Raw genomic sequence first — 18,512 nt, 5'->3', positions numbered from 1 at the left:
CCTTTAAAAAGATTTGCACACATTTTCACAATTTTTCTAAATAGCAGTCTGTGTCACGCTATGAGCTTGTACATCTGCTATTTTTAAATAGCCAACAAAAACTAAAATGACAAAGATGCGTTCTCGGATTTAATGGGTTAAAATAAACATGTTCTGAAAATGCACACGGCCCACCCATCTGGCCATTTAAGTGGTCAGATGGGTGGGCAAATGCCTTTGCGATTTTCAACTGGGCCCCGATCCAGAATAGCTTGGGAACCGCTGGGCTACAATAAATGTCAAGTGGTGTCAGCATGTTTTTTTCTTACTACTGTATGTGCTGCTGCACCAAAGATACAAATGATACATTCGCCTCCCTCATGAACCTCTGTGTGGTTATCAAGCTCCCAGAGCCGCGGTAGAACCATGAAGGGATAGAACAGTGAAGGGATAGAACAGTGAAGCGATAGAACAGTGAGTGCTTCAAACGCCAGTGAGCAACTTTCATTGAAATGAATAGCTGGGGGCGGGGCAGTCCGCCCTCTAGATACAATTATAAAAGGCCTTTGCAGACAGGGTGCGATTTTTCGCACGGAAAAAACGGACAATATCATTTTTTAAATGAACACATGGTGCTCTATGACCTCATCCACACTGGCTACGAATTTGCCGTGCGGCAAGTGGCTGCGGTGATGCGTTTTTTTTAAATCGAACTGCTGCGTCTTTTCACATGCGGTAAAAACTGATTGACTAATCGCACCCCGTCTGCAAAGGCCTTTACTCTTAGGTGGTTATTTAGTTACGGGACTCCCTCTTTCTTTGGTGTTTCGCCCAGGTGGGCGTGGTTATATACCTAAACCTAACCCTACCCCAGTGGTTCCCAAACACTTTTTTGGTCATGATCCAAAAGCGAAATGTTATGTCTTCCCGGGACCCAAGCTAGTGAAAATAGCCGATCTACAAGCTCACAACGCGTCACGATGAGGCGCATTGTGAGCTTGCAGATGTGCCATTTTCACTACTTCTAAAGTTTATATTTTTTTATGGAATTTAGATTTTTTTTTTCTTTTTATAAGAAGCTCAAAACCACACCCACCTGGTCGAAACACCTGGGAAACAGAGAGTCCGATTTAGCTACAGTCAGGCATGAAGGGAACACATTTTTGTCCAAGAAATTCGTGCAGATATAGGAATCAAAAACACCTGCACACCGTCGTCACGTGCTCAGTAAATTAAAGATTTAACCACATTAAACATATAGCATCCCTATTCTGGGCATGTCATAGTCAATCACATGATATCATACCAACATACACGCCACCAATGCATCTGTCACAAAGATTTTATCCAGGTGTGCAAGAGACATTTGATTACCTTCAAAATATTCTCAACGTGTTATCTACATATCATATCATTTCTCATCTCCTTTCTTGTCACTGGTTGTTAACGGTTGAGTAATCAGATGTCACACAAAATGATCCTGAACTATCTGTCATAACACAGTGTCGTATATACACAAAGCATGATAAATGGTGCTGCTTGCATTAAGAGAAGATTGCATTTTCTCATTACTTTGTTCTACTTCCTCGTCCTAGCGTGCCAGGCAAGGAAACCGCTTTATTGGACAACCTGCCCAGGTTTATAAACAATGCAATAGCATGGTTGACGTAAAAAAAAAATGTAAAAAAGGGGAAAAGAAGAAAACTGCTTGTGGTCTAATCACATCATTAATTTGGTCTGTTTTCCCATGATTTTAATCATGGGAAATAGTTCCAACCATCATTGAACGCAAACAGTGATACAACCCCTTATGGGAAGAGAAAAATAATTTGATGTAAAAATAATAAATGGTATCAAAATATCTAATAATTAGGAAAGTTACTGGTGCGGAGAACCCAGTGGAACATTTAGCTCATTCTCAACTCCAGCAACTTTGGAATGCTCTTTACTTTTCACTTCTGTTTTGCGCCCCAGTGGTCAGGCACATTCAGTTCCAGGCAGATTTCTAAATTAGTATTTGAACATTAAACTTCTTCATTGAACACTGAAGTTCTTCATTAGATACACAGTACTGACTTATGGTTTGCTTTTCTTGGAGAAAATGGAGTTTGCAGAACTGGTGGGCATGACAAACTAATACCATCTTAATGAGACTGCAGTCTTGAGGATCACGGTAGGCAGTGGTTCTCAAAATGTTTCATGTCAAGGACCCCAAAACGAATATGTCTGGCTGCGGACCTCCATCAGAAAATATGTTGTGCCATATAAGATTGGTGTTAAATGTTTCACAAATATTCCATGCTAAGCTCTCAAAGCGTCACATGTGTTGTGAGCTTGATAGGCTATTTTCAAATAGGCGATGTACTGCATATAGGATTTTTATATAATATTAACTAATTTAGCTGGAGACCCCCAAGAACCCTCTCAAGGACCCCTGGGGGTCCCCGGACTCCACTTTGAGAACCACTGGTCTAGTAGACAAGTACAAATTACTCCAAAACATTTTATAACATCTCAGACAGCTGACAATTCTTTCTTAGATACAGGAGAACTAAATGTAGTTTCATATAGTATGAAAACAAACTCTTGTTTGGGGCCAATACCGATTTATGCTTAATCACACGACAGTGTAGCGTGCCGAAAACAGCCAATGTACAAGCTCACAGCGTGCCGCGGATACGACACGTTGTGAGCTTGTAGATTTGCTATTCTTGGTTCATCGTACAACTAAGCATAAATTAGGCCAGTAGTTTTCTAAAGTTTTGTGCCTAAGGCACACCAAAAGGGCATGTCAAAATCTCAAGGCACACCTGTATTCAAATCAGTGCAGAATTGCCTCTAAAACACGTCATCACTCTGTAATTGATTATTTTTATTTAGTGATGCCAAATAAAATAATTCATTCATTATAATTTTAAAATAATCATAGTATACAGTATACTGCAATATAATGTGTGGTTGTCACACCATCCCAAGAAGGCACTGGACTTGTCTCACGGGCGGGGTGACACACCATTTGGGAACAGAACAACTGAATTAAGCACTAGATCCCTGCTTCTAGCAGGATTTATATTATTTTTTTAAGGGAAAAGAAATCATGTTTCCATGATAACAATTCATCTTGGGTAGGGGGCCACGGTTCCACAGCAGTCCAGTCAGTGTGCTATGAAAAATGGGACATCTACAATAGTTACATCTGAATATATTGACCTCTTGTATTCATTGTAGACTGGGGCCTTGCCTCTTGCCATGAGTGAGTCAGAGGCTGGTGCTTTGCTGGCCGTCACAACAGTAGCAGGTCAGCGTGTCTGTGTCATTAAAGCAACATCATGGCCCTGGGGGCTAAAGAAGGAGGCTGTTCACATCGCCAGTGTGACCGCCTCAAAGGAAGACCAGGGGTTTTCTCGGATATAGTATAAATCAGGCTTAAAACAGTCTGTCTCATCTCTGCACTGAACTAGGCTTTAGACACAACAGTTGACAGAAAGAGAGGGTGGATGGAAAAGTGATGCCATCAGAGGTCATGGGTGAGGTATGGTCATTTGCATACTGTCGTACCGAATACACCGTATGTACACACTGCTCATTTTTATCTGACCTGTTTTTCTGTTTCTTTCTCTATTTCTTTCCCCCTTTCTTCAAACTGCAATGGGAGAGCTTGTATGACAAAGAATGTCACCCATGTTTTACACCTGTACATCTGTGATGTACAATAGAGTTGAGTTGCCAACTCACCTATATTTTTTCTATCACTGGCTGCATATAACAACATGAACCCTAGCGTCCCTATTCTCCGGCGAGCAGTCAGTGAAAAAAGTTGATCTACAAGCACACCACGTGTCGCAAAGTGTCGCACTGAAACTTGCAGATCGGGTAATTCCGGCGAAGAGATTTGGTGTAGTCGAAAAAAGTAGGGGGCCTAGTATAGACCCCTGGGGTCTCCGGTCAATGAAGTATACACAGCAGGTTTAAGTGGTGAAGGGATACCTCTACAGCCTGGCATTATAGGCCTAATGTGTTGCATTAATCATTTGGGGTCTGCGATTCTGGACTCTTAAACTAAGTGTGCACAGAAGTCCCTTACGGTGATGATTTAAATCTGCATGCTGGCTGCAGCACTGAGCAACTGGTCTTGAATTGTCCCACAGGGACAATGCTGCTGTCCCCTCCAGCCTGGAGCATTTTGATTCCTCACTGCAAGTAAACCCAGCTAAGCAAACAAGCCATTAGGAGTGTTGCTCTGAATTCTGCTAGCGACCTACACCAGGCTAAGCAGGAGTGAGCGGAGAAGTAATGAGGGGGAGGAGGGCTTGATTTCATGAATGATAGAGGAACAATGAAGATGAGATGAGATGAGCCAGTAGAGAGCCATGCACATTAACAGCATGTGATTTGAGTGTGTTTACTGTAGGCGGGGTAGATACCATGTAGAATGATAAGTAGAGATTTTGTGCACCCTAATGTTCCAGCATTTGGTCCTGCCGTCTGTGCGCTCTCATATTACTAGGTGTCTGCTTCACTGGTGCCACTAAAATAGCTACTTTAGATTAGAGAATAAAGTAATTGAAATGAGGATGATGCTATGACGGATGTAAATGGAAAATAAAACTTGGCGGGTATTCACATCCTCCCCTGACACCCAGACACACATGCATTCTCTCTATCTCAGTCCAAGACTGCTTCCATCAAAACACTAGCAGTCCTAGGCTCTCTGTCTCTCTCTCTCTCTCTACCGTTTCCCCTATGGAGGCTAAGGATGAGGCTTAGTGCACGTCAGCCAAGAGCACGGTGACATATGTGCCATTATTTATAGCCAGCAGATCCGCTGAGAGGCCCAGGGGCTGCTTAGAGAGGGAATTATTTGAGAGCAAGCCCAAAGACCAACTGGCCACCATCCGACTGCAACCTCGGGACATTTACCAGCCAAAAGACCAATAATACCTGAACACATGCTGGACACAAGGCAAGCGGATACTCTCTCAGGAGAGCGCCTGTAATATTGTCATCCAAATACAATTACAGTAAAAGATAATCGACCGCACGCACACTGAGACTGGCATTAACCAGATCCCAGGAACCCAGTTAAGAAGAAGAGAGGGACAGTTTAGGTCAGACAACAAAGTGTATCATGTTGGTATTATGGGTTTTTCATGCAATATTGTGATTAAAGAATAAAAGATTAGATCAAATGACACACAATATTCTGAGTGTAGCACGGGGACCATGCCATGCTTTGTCATTTAGAATTGAATGTGTAGTGTTTCATTTAACGCTCCATATAAGGTAAAGCATGTCATATACTGTAGCCCTCTCTGATGAGTTTTAATCTATGATTACGACGAGATTAGCATTAGTTTTCCCTGCAAGCCTGTAGGATTTATTGTACACCCGACCGTGGAGTGACAGAGACAGAGGTGGATTAACATCCCAGCCCTCCGCTTCTACCATCGATGGTTCAGTCCGGTCATAGAGTGGGATGTTCCGTCACTTCAACTCGATAGCTTGAAACACTGATCTGAGTGTCAGACTGACGCCCCAAATGTGTGGAATAATGAGTTAATGGTTAAGTCAATTAGTGCATGACGCTAATCCCTGTAAGGCAAAGGTCATTTCTTAGTAGACATGGATAAAGTGGGACCTGAGGAAGTTCCCCAGGCTCTAGTGTGTCATGCATGCGGTGGCGGTGGTGATGGTTCCCAACCTTTTTCTGGATCAAAGGCCCACTTGAAAATGATAAAAGCGTTTCGCGGTCCACCCATCTGACCACTTACAACACGGCAGCCTAATTTACATTTGTTTTTTGTTTTTATATTAATGTTATCTTAGTATTTTGCCAATTATTTGGTGGCCCACTTGCAATATCCTCGTGGCCCACCAGCGGGGCCCCTCCCCACAGGTTGGGCATCGCTGTCATGTATCCTTATTGTAAGAGTGGTCATGGACAGGTCCCCAGAGGGTTACCTGTCTACTACTGAACATATTGAGGCCTGCTAAATCCGTTGCAGCCAGCTGTAAACACCACCTTCCACCATAACAGCCCTCACCGGTGACTCAAATGGCTTCGGGAGAGGCAGTGCCTTTACACTGTAGCAATTTATGATGCAAGCTATGTGATTACCCCTCAATGGTTCCCCGATCAATAAGTAGTGGAGGAAATCAAGGTCATGAACTTTGATCCTTTTGTTTTAACAGCACAACACACCTCAATTAGGCTCAGCCAGACAAAACATGACAAATAAGGGTGACATTAAATGACATGCGGTATACCCAATATACCAACAGAAAGACACACACACATGCATGCACGCGCCAGCGAAGTGAGCTGACATGCACCCATAGTGCACGCGCACACACACACGCGCGCACACACACACACACACACACACACACACACACACACACACTTGGCTCTGGGGATGATAAGATATGATGAGATCAGATAAGATAATCCGTTATTGATCCCCGCGGGGAAATGCAGGTGTCGGATCAGCATATGGCTGAGACATTTGCTGCCATATGGTCTTTTTTAGTCTTTTTTTTACAGACTATAAAATATAGCCTACTTCATCAATCCGCATGCATGTATCGTGCCATGCAGGAACGAACCACCCAAGTTTCCATGCCCTTTCAGCTTTGCATGCTTAGGCACAGGGCTTTAGAAATAATATTTATACGACCTCCCGCCTTGAGTATAGGCTATATAAACACAAATTACACAGAAAGCATTGTCCGTGCATGTGTGTGTGCGGGGGAACGCGTTCCACTTGTCAAGCAACAATAAGTTGCTCTGAATGAATGACCAGCGGGGACCATTATGGAGAAGTAGCAATGACATTGAACTTAAAACCCACAAGTAATATATTATATGGCCTATATTATTGGCTATATAAGATTTTTCAGAGAGGAGTGACATGATCTTTGTCATGTCTTCGCCTCATGTTTGATGAGTGCTGAATCTCAATTAATAGTTAGCCTGATCACTAAATGGGTCACCATAAAGGGCGGATCGAGGGGATCCAGTGAAAATGTTATGAATGATAATGCAGTACAGCACAATCAAAGGAAAACAATACGCACATAATAATTTGTGGTGAACTATCACTTTTGTCAAAAGTAGGATATCGCATTATGACTAGTGCGGTGCGCAGCATAAAATGGCGTGTAATCTAACCGTAGGCTGCATGCATTCACATACATAACCAATAAACAGTTTAGCATCCAGTTTAAGACATTGTTACGGTTCATGAACCATATTGTTGTAGCCCTCCGCATTACATCTGATTATTATTTGGACTTTCTTACCGTTTATGTGGGGCGTTTCTGAACCAGTTGTCCTCCACACAGGAGACGGAGTCCGTCATGGCATCATAGTCGTCACTTAGATAACTCCAATATCGTGTTTAATTTCCATTTCGTTGCGTGCGTGTGTTCATTCTTTCTTTCCCCGTCTTTCCTTCGCCTGTATGGTCACCGTGTGGCGTGTCTGTGCGCGTAAAAACCAGCAGGACGCGCAGCGCTGCTCAGCAGTTATAGACCCACTGCTGACACCGAGGGCGCCCGGTCTGGCAACGCAGCGGGCAGAACAACTACACCGGGTGTCATGTATCGTTCCAACTCAAAACCTGGGTTGTTTTTAAGTTTGCAAAACACCGAAAAGAATCTGACTTGAGCGACGTTTCTCTTCCGACGAGGCGAGCATCGCTGTTATCAAATGAAATCCACTTAAAATCCACTATCAAAGCACACAAAACTAACGGGGGAAAAGTCAATACATCCCGTGAGAAAAGAAAGAATATAAAATTGTTTTCGTGGTGTTAGTGAGATTCAGGCTGTGCCTCTTATGAGGCAGCAAATAGAATATACCTGCAACGGCCAGGTTCGCACGGTGTGTGAATCATTGACTGCGCTGTAGCTGAGGGCTGAGACGCAGCTGTCTGCACTCAGGATCCATGGAACATGATGTGACGCGGTCAAAACGCACATTCGAGGCATTTCCACCCCATTCATGATTCACCTAATGCAGTGGTCTTCTTTTTTCATGCCAAGGACCATAGCTGAGAGAGAGATGAAGCAGGGACCCCCACTACTTAATACTTATTGAATAAAATTGTGTTGCAGATTCAACTTTTTCATAGATAGCTGATTCATGTTAATGTGTATTTACAGATAGTTAACCTTTAAACCCTCAATATATGATCAACTTGACCGCTCCTTTTCCCTCTCCACCAACTCTCCGAAAATAGCCGATCTACAAGCTCACAAAACCTGGAAACGCACGGCGTTGTGAGCTTGTATCTGCTATTTTCGGCTAACGTTCCCCACCACACAAATATTTGGCGGACGCCCTGTAGTAACTCTCAGGACCCCCTAGAGGTCCCGGGCCCCCTGTTGAAGACCCCCTGACCTAACGGATGTCATGTCTCATCAAAATGTTTCTGGTGCGCACACAATAAAGCCACATAATGTGCGTTTTTACAGACAGTTTGCAAAAAAAAATCCCCAAATTACAAGAAAACGCCACGAGCAACAAAGTTATTTTACGGTGTTCATTAGCCTACTAGCCTACAGTCAGACCATGGCCATCTAATGAAATAGGTCAGTGTAACCACCACTCCAGAGATTACGCAAAATATATAGGCTATACCGAGCTCTATAGAACTAAAATATGAACTCGAATGCAGCCATATGTCACCTTTGGGAACAGTAGCATTAGGACTGTCACATCACAGCAGGTGCCACTGATTTGAAGGGATGGGGAGCGTGTCTAGTTTACTCCCCTCAGCAAAACACAAGACTCTATCTTATGCATTATTATTTGAGCTTTTTTGTTTGCGTGCATTAACTGTCTTACGTCATATCAGACCCATACACTTTATATAATAAAACAATATACACAAACAATATACACATATTACAGTAGCCTATATCATATAGGCATATATATATAGAGGCTATATGTGCAAGATGACAGCTACTGTAACCAAGCAATTGACTCTCTTACAGTGTAGCACAGGGGTCTTCAACAGGGGGTCCGGGACCCCTAGGGGGTCCTCAGAGTTAATACAGGGGGTCCGCCAAATCTTTGTGTGATATGATTTTTCTTTTTTACACTAACCACTTGGACCCTAGCATCCCAAAAGTTTATCTGAAACACAATTTTATACAATATAGAGGCTTAATCTTAATATCTGCTTAATCTCTCTCTCAGCTAGGGGGTCCTTGGCCTGAAAACGTTGAAAACCCCTGGTGTAGCAAACACCTAGCACCCACTTGGCCACTTGTAAAATAGCTACTACTAATAATTCTAGGGTACAGTAAAGTAGCCACCTAGCAACCAATTATCCACCCAGCAACACCCTAACAATCACTACCCTGCCAAAACCCTTAGCCTATTGCAAGTACAGTAAGTAACCAGCTATATAGGACCACTGATCGGCTGCACATAATTACTCAAGGTGTCACTTAGTAATACTAGACTATGCCTACCATTAACTTTGCTTATAACATTAAATGTATACCTGGATAGCCTTGACAAATAATAATAATAATAATAATAATAATAATAATAATGAAACTACACCAAACCCATGCTTAGACGTAACCATCTCTGACTTTATGCCTATAAGCACAACCATGTTTAACCACTTAAAATTAAGTGGTTAACCATCTGTAATGTAATACCTAAACATAACCATTTGTCAAATTGTCACCGGGCTCATCACCAAGCTCAGATGACTAGGAATCAACACCGCCCTGTGAAACTGGATCCTGGACTTCCTGACAGATAGAAGGCCATGTGGTGGGACTGAGCACATAATGAATGAATGAATGAATGAACAAACAAAATTTTCATATGGAATTATATTACACTTTACACAAAAAGAAAACAACTGACATTAACAATCCTTCCTGTTCGTTTTACGTACTGCCTTATAACATACCACATAAATAAACATGCGTAGTAGCTTACATACATGAACAAAATAAGAACAAATAAGACAATGCCATTTTACATGTAAATGGCCCTCCTCCTCATTGACCAGGCCTTTTCAAGATAATCATCACTCATTCATAATAGTAATGTGCTCAGTCTGGGCACTATTTCTGTGTTTGTCACATGGTTTCACCCCCGTGTGTTGGCCAGAACATCCCTTAATCCCTTTCAACCTGGTGTCCCTATTTTGGGCATGTAATTATTAAAAAATGTCAAAAATTGTGAAAATAGCAAATCTATAAGGTCACAACACAGCTTTTAGATCACCTATTTTTGCTATTCGTCATCATACAGCCAAGTAAATAGGGCTTAACGGGTTTAGGTGGTTGATGTTGTTTACTTCTCTTTCAAGTAATAGTGGCATATAAAGTAAGTAGACCATTCCAGTGCTCATGCAATATTAGCTTGGTGTTGGTTTCTATAATGCATAACATGTACAACTGAATGAATTATAATATCCATACATTATGCAGTGATATGCACAATGTTAAAACGTAAAATAAACAAGACTAGGTCATCTGGCTAGACTGTGTATGAAATGCAGACTGTGTATGAAATGCTGGAAGGCTTTTAATTTGATGGACTGGGGCTGCAAGATGTCATCCAAAGCTCATGTGGGCACAAAACTTGCTATACATACTGTAGGAACTACTGTATATCCACCATTATGGATGAAATGATAACCTGTCATCTTATCAATCATGAAGTTCTTCTGCAGAAATGTGCCATAGACTGTAAAAAGTGCATTTGTGAAGTACAGTACCTGCAAGGCTCTCTGTCCAGGTGCTGTCCAGAGGCAATTAATACACAGAATTAAAACTATCCAAACTGATGACTATAAATGTTTTGGGGTTGCTTGCGATTTTTACAAATTGTCAGGAGGATGCAATTGATGTGGGAAAACCTACAGGCATGCTGTGTCCTGTCACTGAGTTAGCAAGCTTCAATAGTATAAATAACACTAGCCACTAGCCATTTCATTTTAGCTCGACCATAAAACACATTTGAACAGTACCAATAGCAGTACAAGTATGAACATGCTTTTTCACTTATGAGGTCAGTTACCAGCATGTGGTTTAGCTCTCTCTATAGACATGCTTGGCGCACCCTATAGAATTACTAGCACTGAATAAAAGATAACTAACCACATTAGACATGCGACATAGAGATGCCACATATGGGCAACGGAAAAGTTGTCTTTAATCCTTAACTGTGGGGCCTTTTATATGCCTTTTTCTACAGCCCAGGTGGTTCACACAGGCACCAGCACCTCCTCCACACTGACTCAGCACTGGGGACCTCCGAGGATGAACTGTATGCTCAGCCCTCTCCTCTCCCTGCTCGCTCTATGAAGCCACACACAGCTCAAACTACATTATAAAGATTGTGGATGACACCAATGTCATTGACCTGATCACAGACAATAATGAGGCAGCCTACAGACAGGAGGTGAGAGCCCTGACACTTTGTTGTACAACGACGGTGTCATGCAAAAAATAAAGAAAATAGTGATCTACAAGCTCACAATGCACCGCATCACAACAGGCTGTGAGCTTGCAGATCTGCTATTTTCAATCAATTATTTTATTAAAATATTTTAAACAATTTAATCGATTACTTCAATTAACTGTTGCACCCCTAGCAAAACAAAGGAGATGATCGTAGATGGACTATACAGGAGGCTTATTATTCACATCAACAGTGGTGGAGAGAGTGAACAGCTCCACGTCAGTGAGGACCTTGGCTGATCACATCACGTGGGCAACCGTCGTTAAGGCGGCAAGACAGTGACTCTTCTTCCTCCACAGAGGAAGTGGTTTGTCATGGACCAGCAATTTCTCTCACTGCCCGCTGAGGAAGATGCTCCACCCTCAACCGCAAGGCTCTACAGGGGGTGATTAAAACAGCGCAGCACATCACCAGGACTGAGCCGCTATAGGAACCTTCACATCCAGGGTGAAAGCCCAGAGGATCATCAGGGACCCCAGTCACCCTAGCCAGGGATTGTTCACTCTGTTACTGTCTAATGGTAACAGAGCATCGGGGCATGATGCAGCAGCCTAGGAAAAATAAATAGCACACTCAGTCCATTTAAATTCAATTTGCCGGGGTGCACGGCTCAAGAAGACATCATGATAAGAAAAGAATAGCCAGCACTCCAAACAAAGTCCTTCTGGTACTGTTTAATTAATTAATGAAGGCACGGGAATACACGGTCGCGTTTCAGCGTCAAGTCTTCCTCAGCGTGTATCATGCACGCTGAAGTACCAGAAGGACTTTGGAGTGCTGGCTATTCTTTTCTTATCATGATGCAGCAGCCTCAGTGACACTTTCTATCCCCATCCTATAAGGCTCCTGAACTCAAAACAGTGACATGGACTGTAAACTAACTCTCCACAGTATTCAGTACACTCTATTTTACTCGCACTCACGCACGCTGAAAGAATATAACCTCGCACTATACGTATCCTTAGAAATACACGATGGACTTGAACTTTAACCTCAATTCATTGTACTATGACACGTTTCGCATCTTGGCTTCATCAGGTGCTATATATAACACCTGATGAAGCCAGGACTGCGAAGTGTGCGGCCCCTTCCCAAGAGAAGTAGTGGGAGGTTATATTGTTTAGTCTTCTGTACGTCGTCTTGCCTACCAGTACCTCCAACTCTGCTATCTAATTTATGCGACATTATGTAATATACTGTATATAATTTACTGTATTTGGAGAGTAGACTATGCATGTGATATTTAGCTCTGGAGACATCTGCTAAAGGTCATAGCTAATTGTAAACCAAAAATGGAGCTTATAGTCAGAAGGGATATTAATTATGGAAACAGACATGACCCCGTGTGAAGATGCAGACTGTACATAGCATTGCAATCCTATATGGGTTTGTGCATGGGCTATTTTTAGCTAGAGGAAGGTAGAGGAAACTAGAGGTTCAGGCCTCTACGCGGCCCTCACATCAAGAGTTCAGGCTGCTACGTGACCCCTCTACTTCACACTGCCAATCCGACTAATATGCCCATACTGTATATGGAGATCTCTGTATCTGTCAGTCCTTGGCCCCTTTATGCCCATATATGGAGATCTCTATCTGTCAGTCCATGTCCCTTTTATGCCCATACATGGAGATCCCTGATGTCATCAGTAGGCCTATATGCTGATATGCCCATATGGAGATCTCTGTATATCTATCAGTCCTTGTCCCTTTTATGCCCATACTGTATACGGAGATCTCTTTATCTGTCAGTCCTTGTCCCTTTTATGCCCATATATGGAGATCCCCAATGTCATCAGTATATGCCCATATATGGGCATGCTCCTTTTTGTGCCCATATATGGAGCTGAGGGATTTGTTTGCGCCTGATGCCATGACGACACATTGGGGTTAGACAACACATTCCATATTTGGGGGTAGGTGCATTGGGAAGTCCTTATATGGTTATGGCTGAGTCATGGTGACATGAGCGTGACATCAGAGGTCCGCCGCCGGGCCACCGGTGCTCCCTTCAGCCAATTTTAACATAGGAAGAGATTTGGTGTAAAAAGGAGGGGACCATGTATAGACCTCTGCGGGACCCCTATCAATAGAAATTAAGTGGATAAGATTGACTCATGGCTCCATCTCCTTCTGGTGCATTTGTTTCTTCATTGGCAGATTATTTGTAGAAGCATTTGTTTGCACTCCTTGGATTGTAGCCTACTGCTCTTTCATAAACAAGAAAACAACATTCAGTAGTGTACCTAAAGGTTGGATTCACAAAAAAATAAGCGCATAAATAAATAAAGAAGGCTTTTCAAATCGTGCCAAACAGAAGACTTGTTTTGCACTGTGGAGACAACATAGAGGATGCCAGCAGAATACACTGAAATTGATATGTCTTTTACTTTTTTACAATAAACAGTATAGGGACAGGAAGACATTAAATTACCGAGCTCACTGGGCTTGGTTTCAAAAGCTTGTGAATCCAGTCCAGGAGATGGATTGCCACATAGATGTAAAACCTTTTACACACAGAAATGGGCTGCACATTCAGGAGTCCTAGAGCAGCCTAAAGGGGTTTTCATGAACTTAAGCCACACATGCTCATTCCTCTTGCCTGAATAAGAGGCTCATTAACCACTTTCAACTGCGTGTCCCTATTTTGGGCATGTCGTTATAGGCAAAAAATGTCAAATATATAACAAAATATATGCAGCTGCATTGCTTACTAGCCTACCATTCTTTTACACTGATGTCGTTTCTAACTTGAGTTTAATGTCCCCTTAAGTGGTTAAAGTGTGGTTGTCATGGCTTGTCACCATCAACCTCGCAATCTTGGGTGATCTTTTTTCTGGAGATTTATTCCAACAGGACTGTAAAAAAACAAAACAAAAAACTAGATATATCTAAAGAACAATTTATAATTTACAAAGTTAGGAAATGAACAAATCCACGAACGCTGAAACAGAACTGGAAATCTACCTTAAAACAGGAAATACACTGACACATCTGGACACAGGAACAAATCCAACACAACACTAAAACACACAGCACTTCACAAGGAAGATGCCACCGAATACTGGTGCATATTTACCATTTACCATTTACAACACTTGAGCTTTACCTCGGTGGTGGCTCAGGAGGTAGAGCGGCTTCTTGCGAAACGAAAGGTTCCCGGGTTCACTCCCTGGCTACCCCTTAGTATCGAAGTGTCTTTGAGCAAGACACTGAACCCTTATCTGCTCCCAGTGAGCAGGTTTGGTGCCTTGCCTGGTTTCCTCTGCCGTCTGTGTGTGCATGGATGGGTGAGTGTAATGCACACTATAAAGTGCTTTGGATACAGGCACTATAGAAATGCACCATTAACCTTGGTTGTGCCAAATAAATACAACATAAACACCCTCTCTTGAATCACTACACCCACATCTAGCTCTATACATAAGAACAACTCTTCACTGCTGAATGGCCCTCACTGGCTGTGTCTACAATCTTCCCCATGTTTTTAACAGCTTAGCCCGACTAGGTGAGTGAACACTGGTATGTTAAATCAGTCTGTTAATGTTGCTCTAAGGGGTAGAGACAGGATAGGAAGGCAACATTCTTATTTCATTCTTAAGTTTATTTGCAAGAATGTAAGGCCAAAGTTGTGGATAGACATTAATTTATAACAATAACATTTATTTATACCGGCATGGCCCTTTAAAGTCATACTATGTACATGTCAATTAAACAAGTTATTTAATGATAATATTTCAAATGAGATGGGAATGAGATTTTTGACAAAGTCTCCAAACGCTATTAAACATTATTTGTTTAATTGCGTGTGTCAGTGGCCGACACTCCAAAACCAAAATGACATATCAAATAAATAAACTAACATAACTGTAATGACAACGGAGCTACAACTAAATAGGGCCCTGGGGGACACCGGTCAACGAAGTACATGGTTCAAGTTAACTTTGCATGTACTGTAGTACAGTACATAACTGTAAAGTTTGTTACCTACTGTACATGCAATTCTGATACAGATTTTGATTGGCTTGTAACTATACAGTATAGTGCTCATACAGGGGTTTAGGCACGCCTTCAACTGTCATCAAATCAAACCTGTGACATTTTGTTTAGGGGACTGTCTTTTTAACTACTGGGCTACCCTGATGTCGAAGTCCATTTTAAAGTGCTGATGAAAAATTATGTTATGAGGTTTGTTTCCATCTCAAGGCTTCCATTTTTGTATATCCACAATGCATTTGGATTGAGCATGTGTGTTTCTGGAAGTGTGTGAGGGATGAGTTGGCTGTACTGGCATAACTTCAAACTGCTGAGGGGGATGCAATCCTTTCAGACTCGATTTCAGTCCAACAAGTCAACACAATTTCACAGTTGACCATGAACCCCAAACTCTAAACACTTTGAAGTTCTCGTGATGCGCTTGTGATGAATGAAGACAGCACAGGACATACAGATGATGTAGCTGCTCGAAAACGGAGAAGTGAAGATGAGATTATGTTCAGCATAAGTCTGAGAGACTCCCATTCACCCAACATCTTTGCTGTTGGGTGGAAACCTTGTACTGTACGTACAAAACCATTCCTTTTTTATTATTATTTTAAAAACATCTTAGAATAGTGAAAATAGCGGATCTTCAAGCTCGCAATGTGTCACACCGCAACAGGTTGTGAGCTTGTAGATCTGCTATTTTCACTATGTTTGTGCGACACTGTTGTATGATGAAGTAGGGAATTAATTTACGAAAACAACATACAACAACATACAACCGTGTAGATCGGCTATTTTTGGCAAAGAGATTTGAGGTAGAGGGAGAAAAATTAGGGGATCAAGTATAGACCCCGGGGACCCCAGTGAACTATTAGATTTAAGTGGTTAAAGAGGATTAAAAATTAAAGCTACAATTATACAATCTTTTAATATAATCGCTTTGACTAAACAAACAGACTAATTCGTTGGGACTATTCAAGTCAAGCTCAGACAAGTAAGTTAATAAAGTTTTCTCCAGAGCGGAACTTTTGACAGTCTCAAGGATCTATTGTGCCATCTGGAGACGGCCTGAACAATGGTTCCCCTGTCTCAGCTTGTGCTTGCATTCTGTTATTGTGTCTGCCGAGACTAAAATAAAATGACAATAGGACCTTGCCGCATTCAGCAGCAAGTGGTGAGGAAATAATTGGCTCGTTATGTTCCAACAAGGATTTCAATAATCCTACGCGGTGTCACGAGATATCTGACGAGGACCCTTTGCTTTGATGAAAACATCACTGTGCTTTTTTCACGCTTTTTTCGACACTTGCCTTCCAATAGAATCGTTGCGACGACTTTGACTGCTTGCCTCGGAGTAACGGTGTGATTTCACACAGGAGCACCTCTCTGTATTCGTTACAGGTTCCGTGGGATTGTTTCAGTTCATCAGAAGTTGGTGTGTTTAACAGCTCAGCAGACAAATGCATCTTCTCTTTACTTTTTCAGTCACTGACACTGGTGGAAAAAAGTCCTCTGTTTTACTTGCTCTGCTACAAGTAAAGGTCCTATATTCATTATTTTACTTAGTGGCATCAGAATATACTTACATTATCCTATATCAAAATGTCCTTATGTGTGGATGGTTGATGGTGGACGACACAAACGTAACCGGACTTGCGAGTCACACCGTTGCCCCAATCCACACCAAATATGCCACAAACAGTGCTCAGGGGTCTGCCATGAGAATAGTCACGCCAAAAAAAACTAAATTGCAAACATATGGGGACAGCAGTGGTTAACACCTCAAATGGCCACAACTCTGTGACCATTGATCAGATCAGCGTAATATAGGACTAGATTTTCAAAGTTTTTCAAAAATTGTCTAACTTAAAAATACAAACTAGAAAAAGTGCACAGGTCTCCACCAGGTCAGGTAGGTTATTGTGGGCCAGCAATGTTTGGAATTCGCCAATGAGGATGGAATATGAAAAATCGGACGGAACCATCTTGATCACTTGACTATAGAGATAATGTGTACGGATTTGCATGATGTTTGGACAACATTTGTTGGAGTAATATAAAAAAGAAAAGTGTTGCAAAAATTGGCCTCCTGGTGGCGCTATAATAGGGCAATGTTAAAAGGGTGGCATTTGTTCCTCAACATAGTGCGAATGTGCGTGCAAAGTTTCACCGCAATCGGACACTGCGTTCATGATTTGCGGCATTTTGTCAAAAACGTGCCACTCCTTTAGATGTCAATGTTAGCCAATCAGGATGGAATATGAAAAATCAAGCAGATCCGTCTTGATCACATGACTATAGAGATCATGTGTACCGATTTGCGTGAAAGTTTGATCAAATCTGAGGCCTTAATATCCAAAAATATGTTTTACATAAGTTGGCCTCCTGGTGGCGCTATAAAAGGCAGATGTGAAAAATGCAGGGCAAAGGTTTTTCCTTGGCATCTAGAGAGAGCACATACAAAGTTTTACACAGATCAGTGCAGTTATAGGTAAAAACACGAATCGGCATGTTATAGCGCCACCATGAGGCTGATTTGAAACATTTCAAGTGGCATTTCTTCCTCGGCCTAGTGGGAATGTGCGTGCAAAATTTCACGGAAATTACATGCTGTGTTCATGATTTGAGGCATTTTGTGCTCCTGCAAACTTTGGAAGGCAATTTTAGCCAATCAGGATGGAATATGAAAAATTTGAAAGACCCGTTTCGTTTAATGACTATAAAGATACTGTGTACCGATTTGCAGGATTTTTGTACATCTGTAGGAGTACTGTCCAAAAATGTGTTTTGCACAAATCGGCCTCCAGGTGGTGCTATAAAAGGCCCATGTGAAAAATGTGGGGCGGAGGTTCTGAATTGGTATTCAGGGAGTGTGTGCGTGTGTTTGCTGCGATCAAGCCAACGGTGCCGGATATTAGCTGGTCACAGACGGACGGACGGACGGACGGACGGACCGGGGGTAAAACATACTCTCTCGCCATGCCTTTTGGCCTGGCGGAGACAATAAAATAGTGCGTGCGTGTGCGTGTGAGAGTCTCACAAGTGCACA

This window comes from Gymnoscopelus microlampas, assembly GCF_963454915.1.
Source record: "Gymnoscopelus microlampas genome assembly, chromosome: 16".
Lineage (NCBI taxonomy): Eukaryota > Metazoa > Chordata > Actinopteri > Myctophiformes > Myctophidae > Gymnoscopelus > Gymnoscopelus microlampas.
This window is presented reverse-complemented; position numbering follows the sequence as displayed.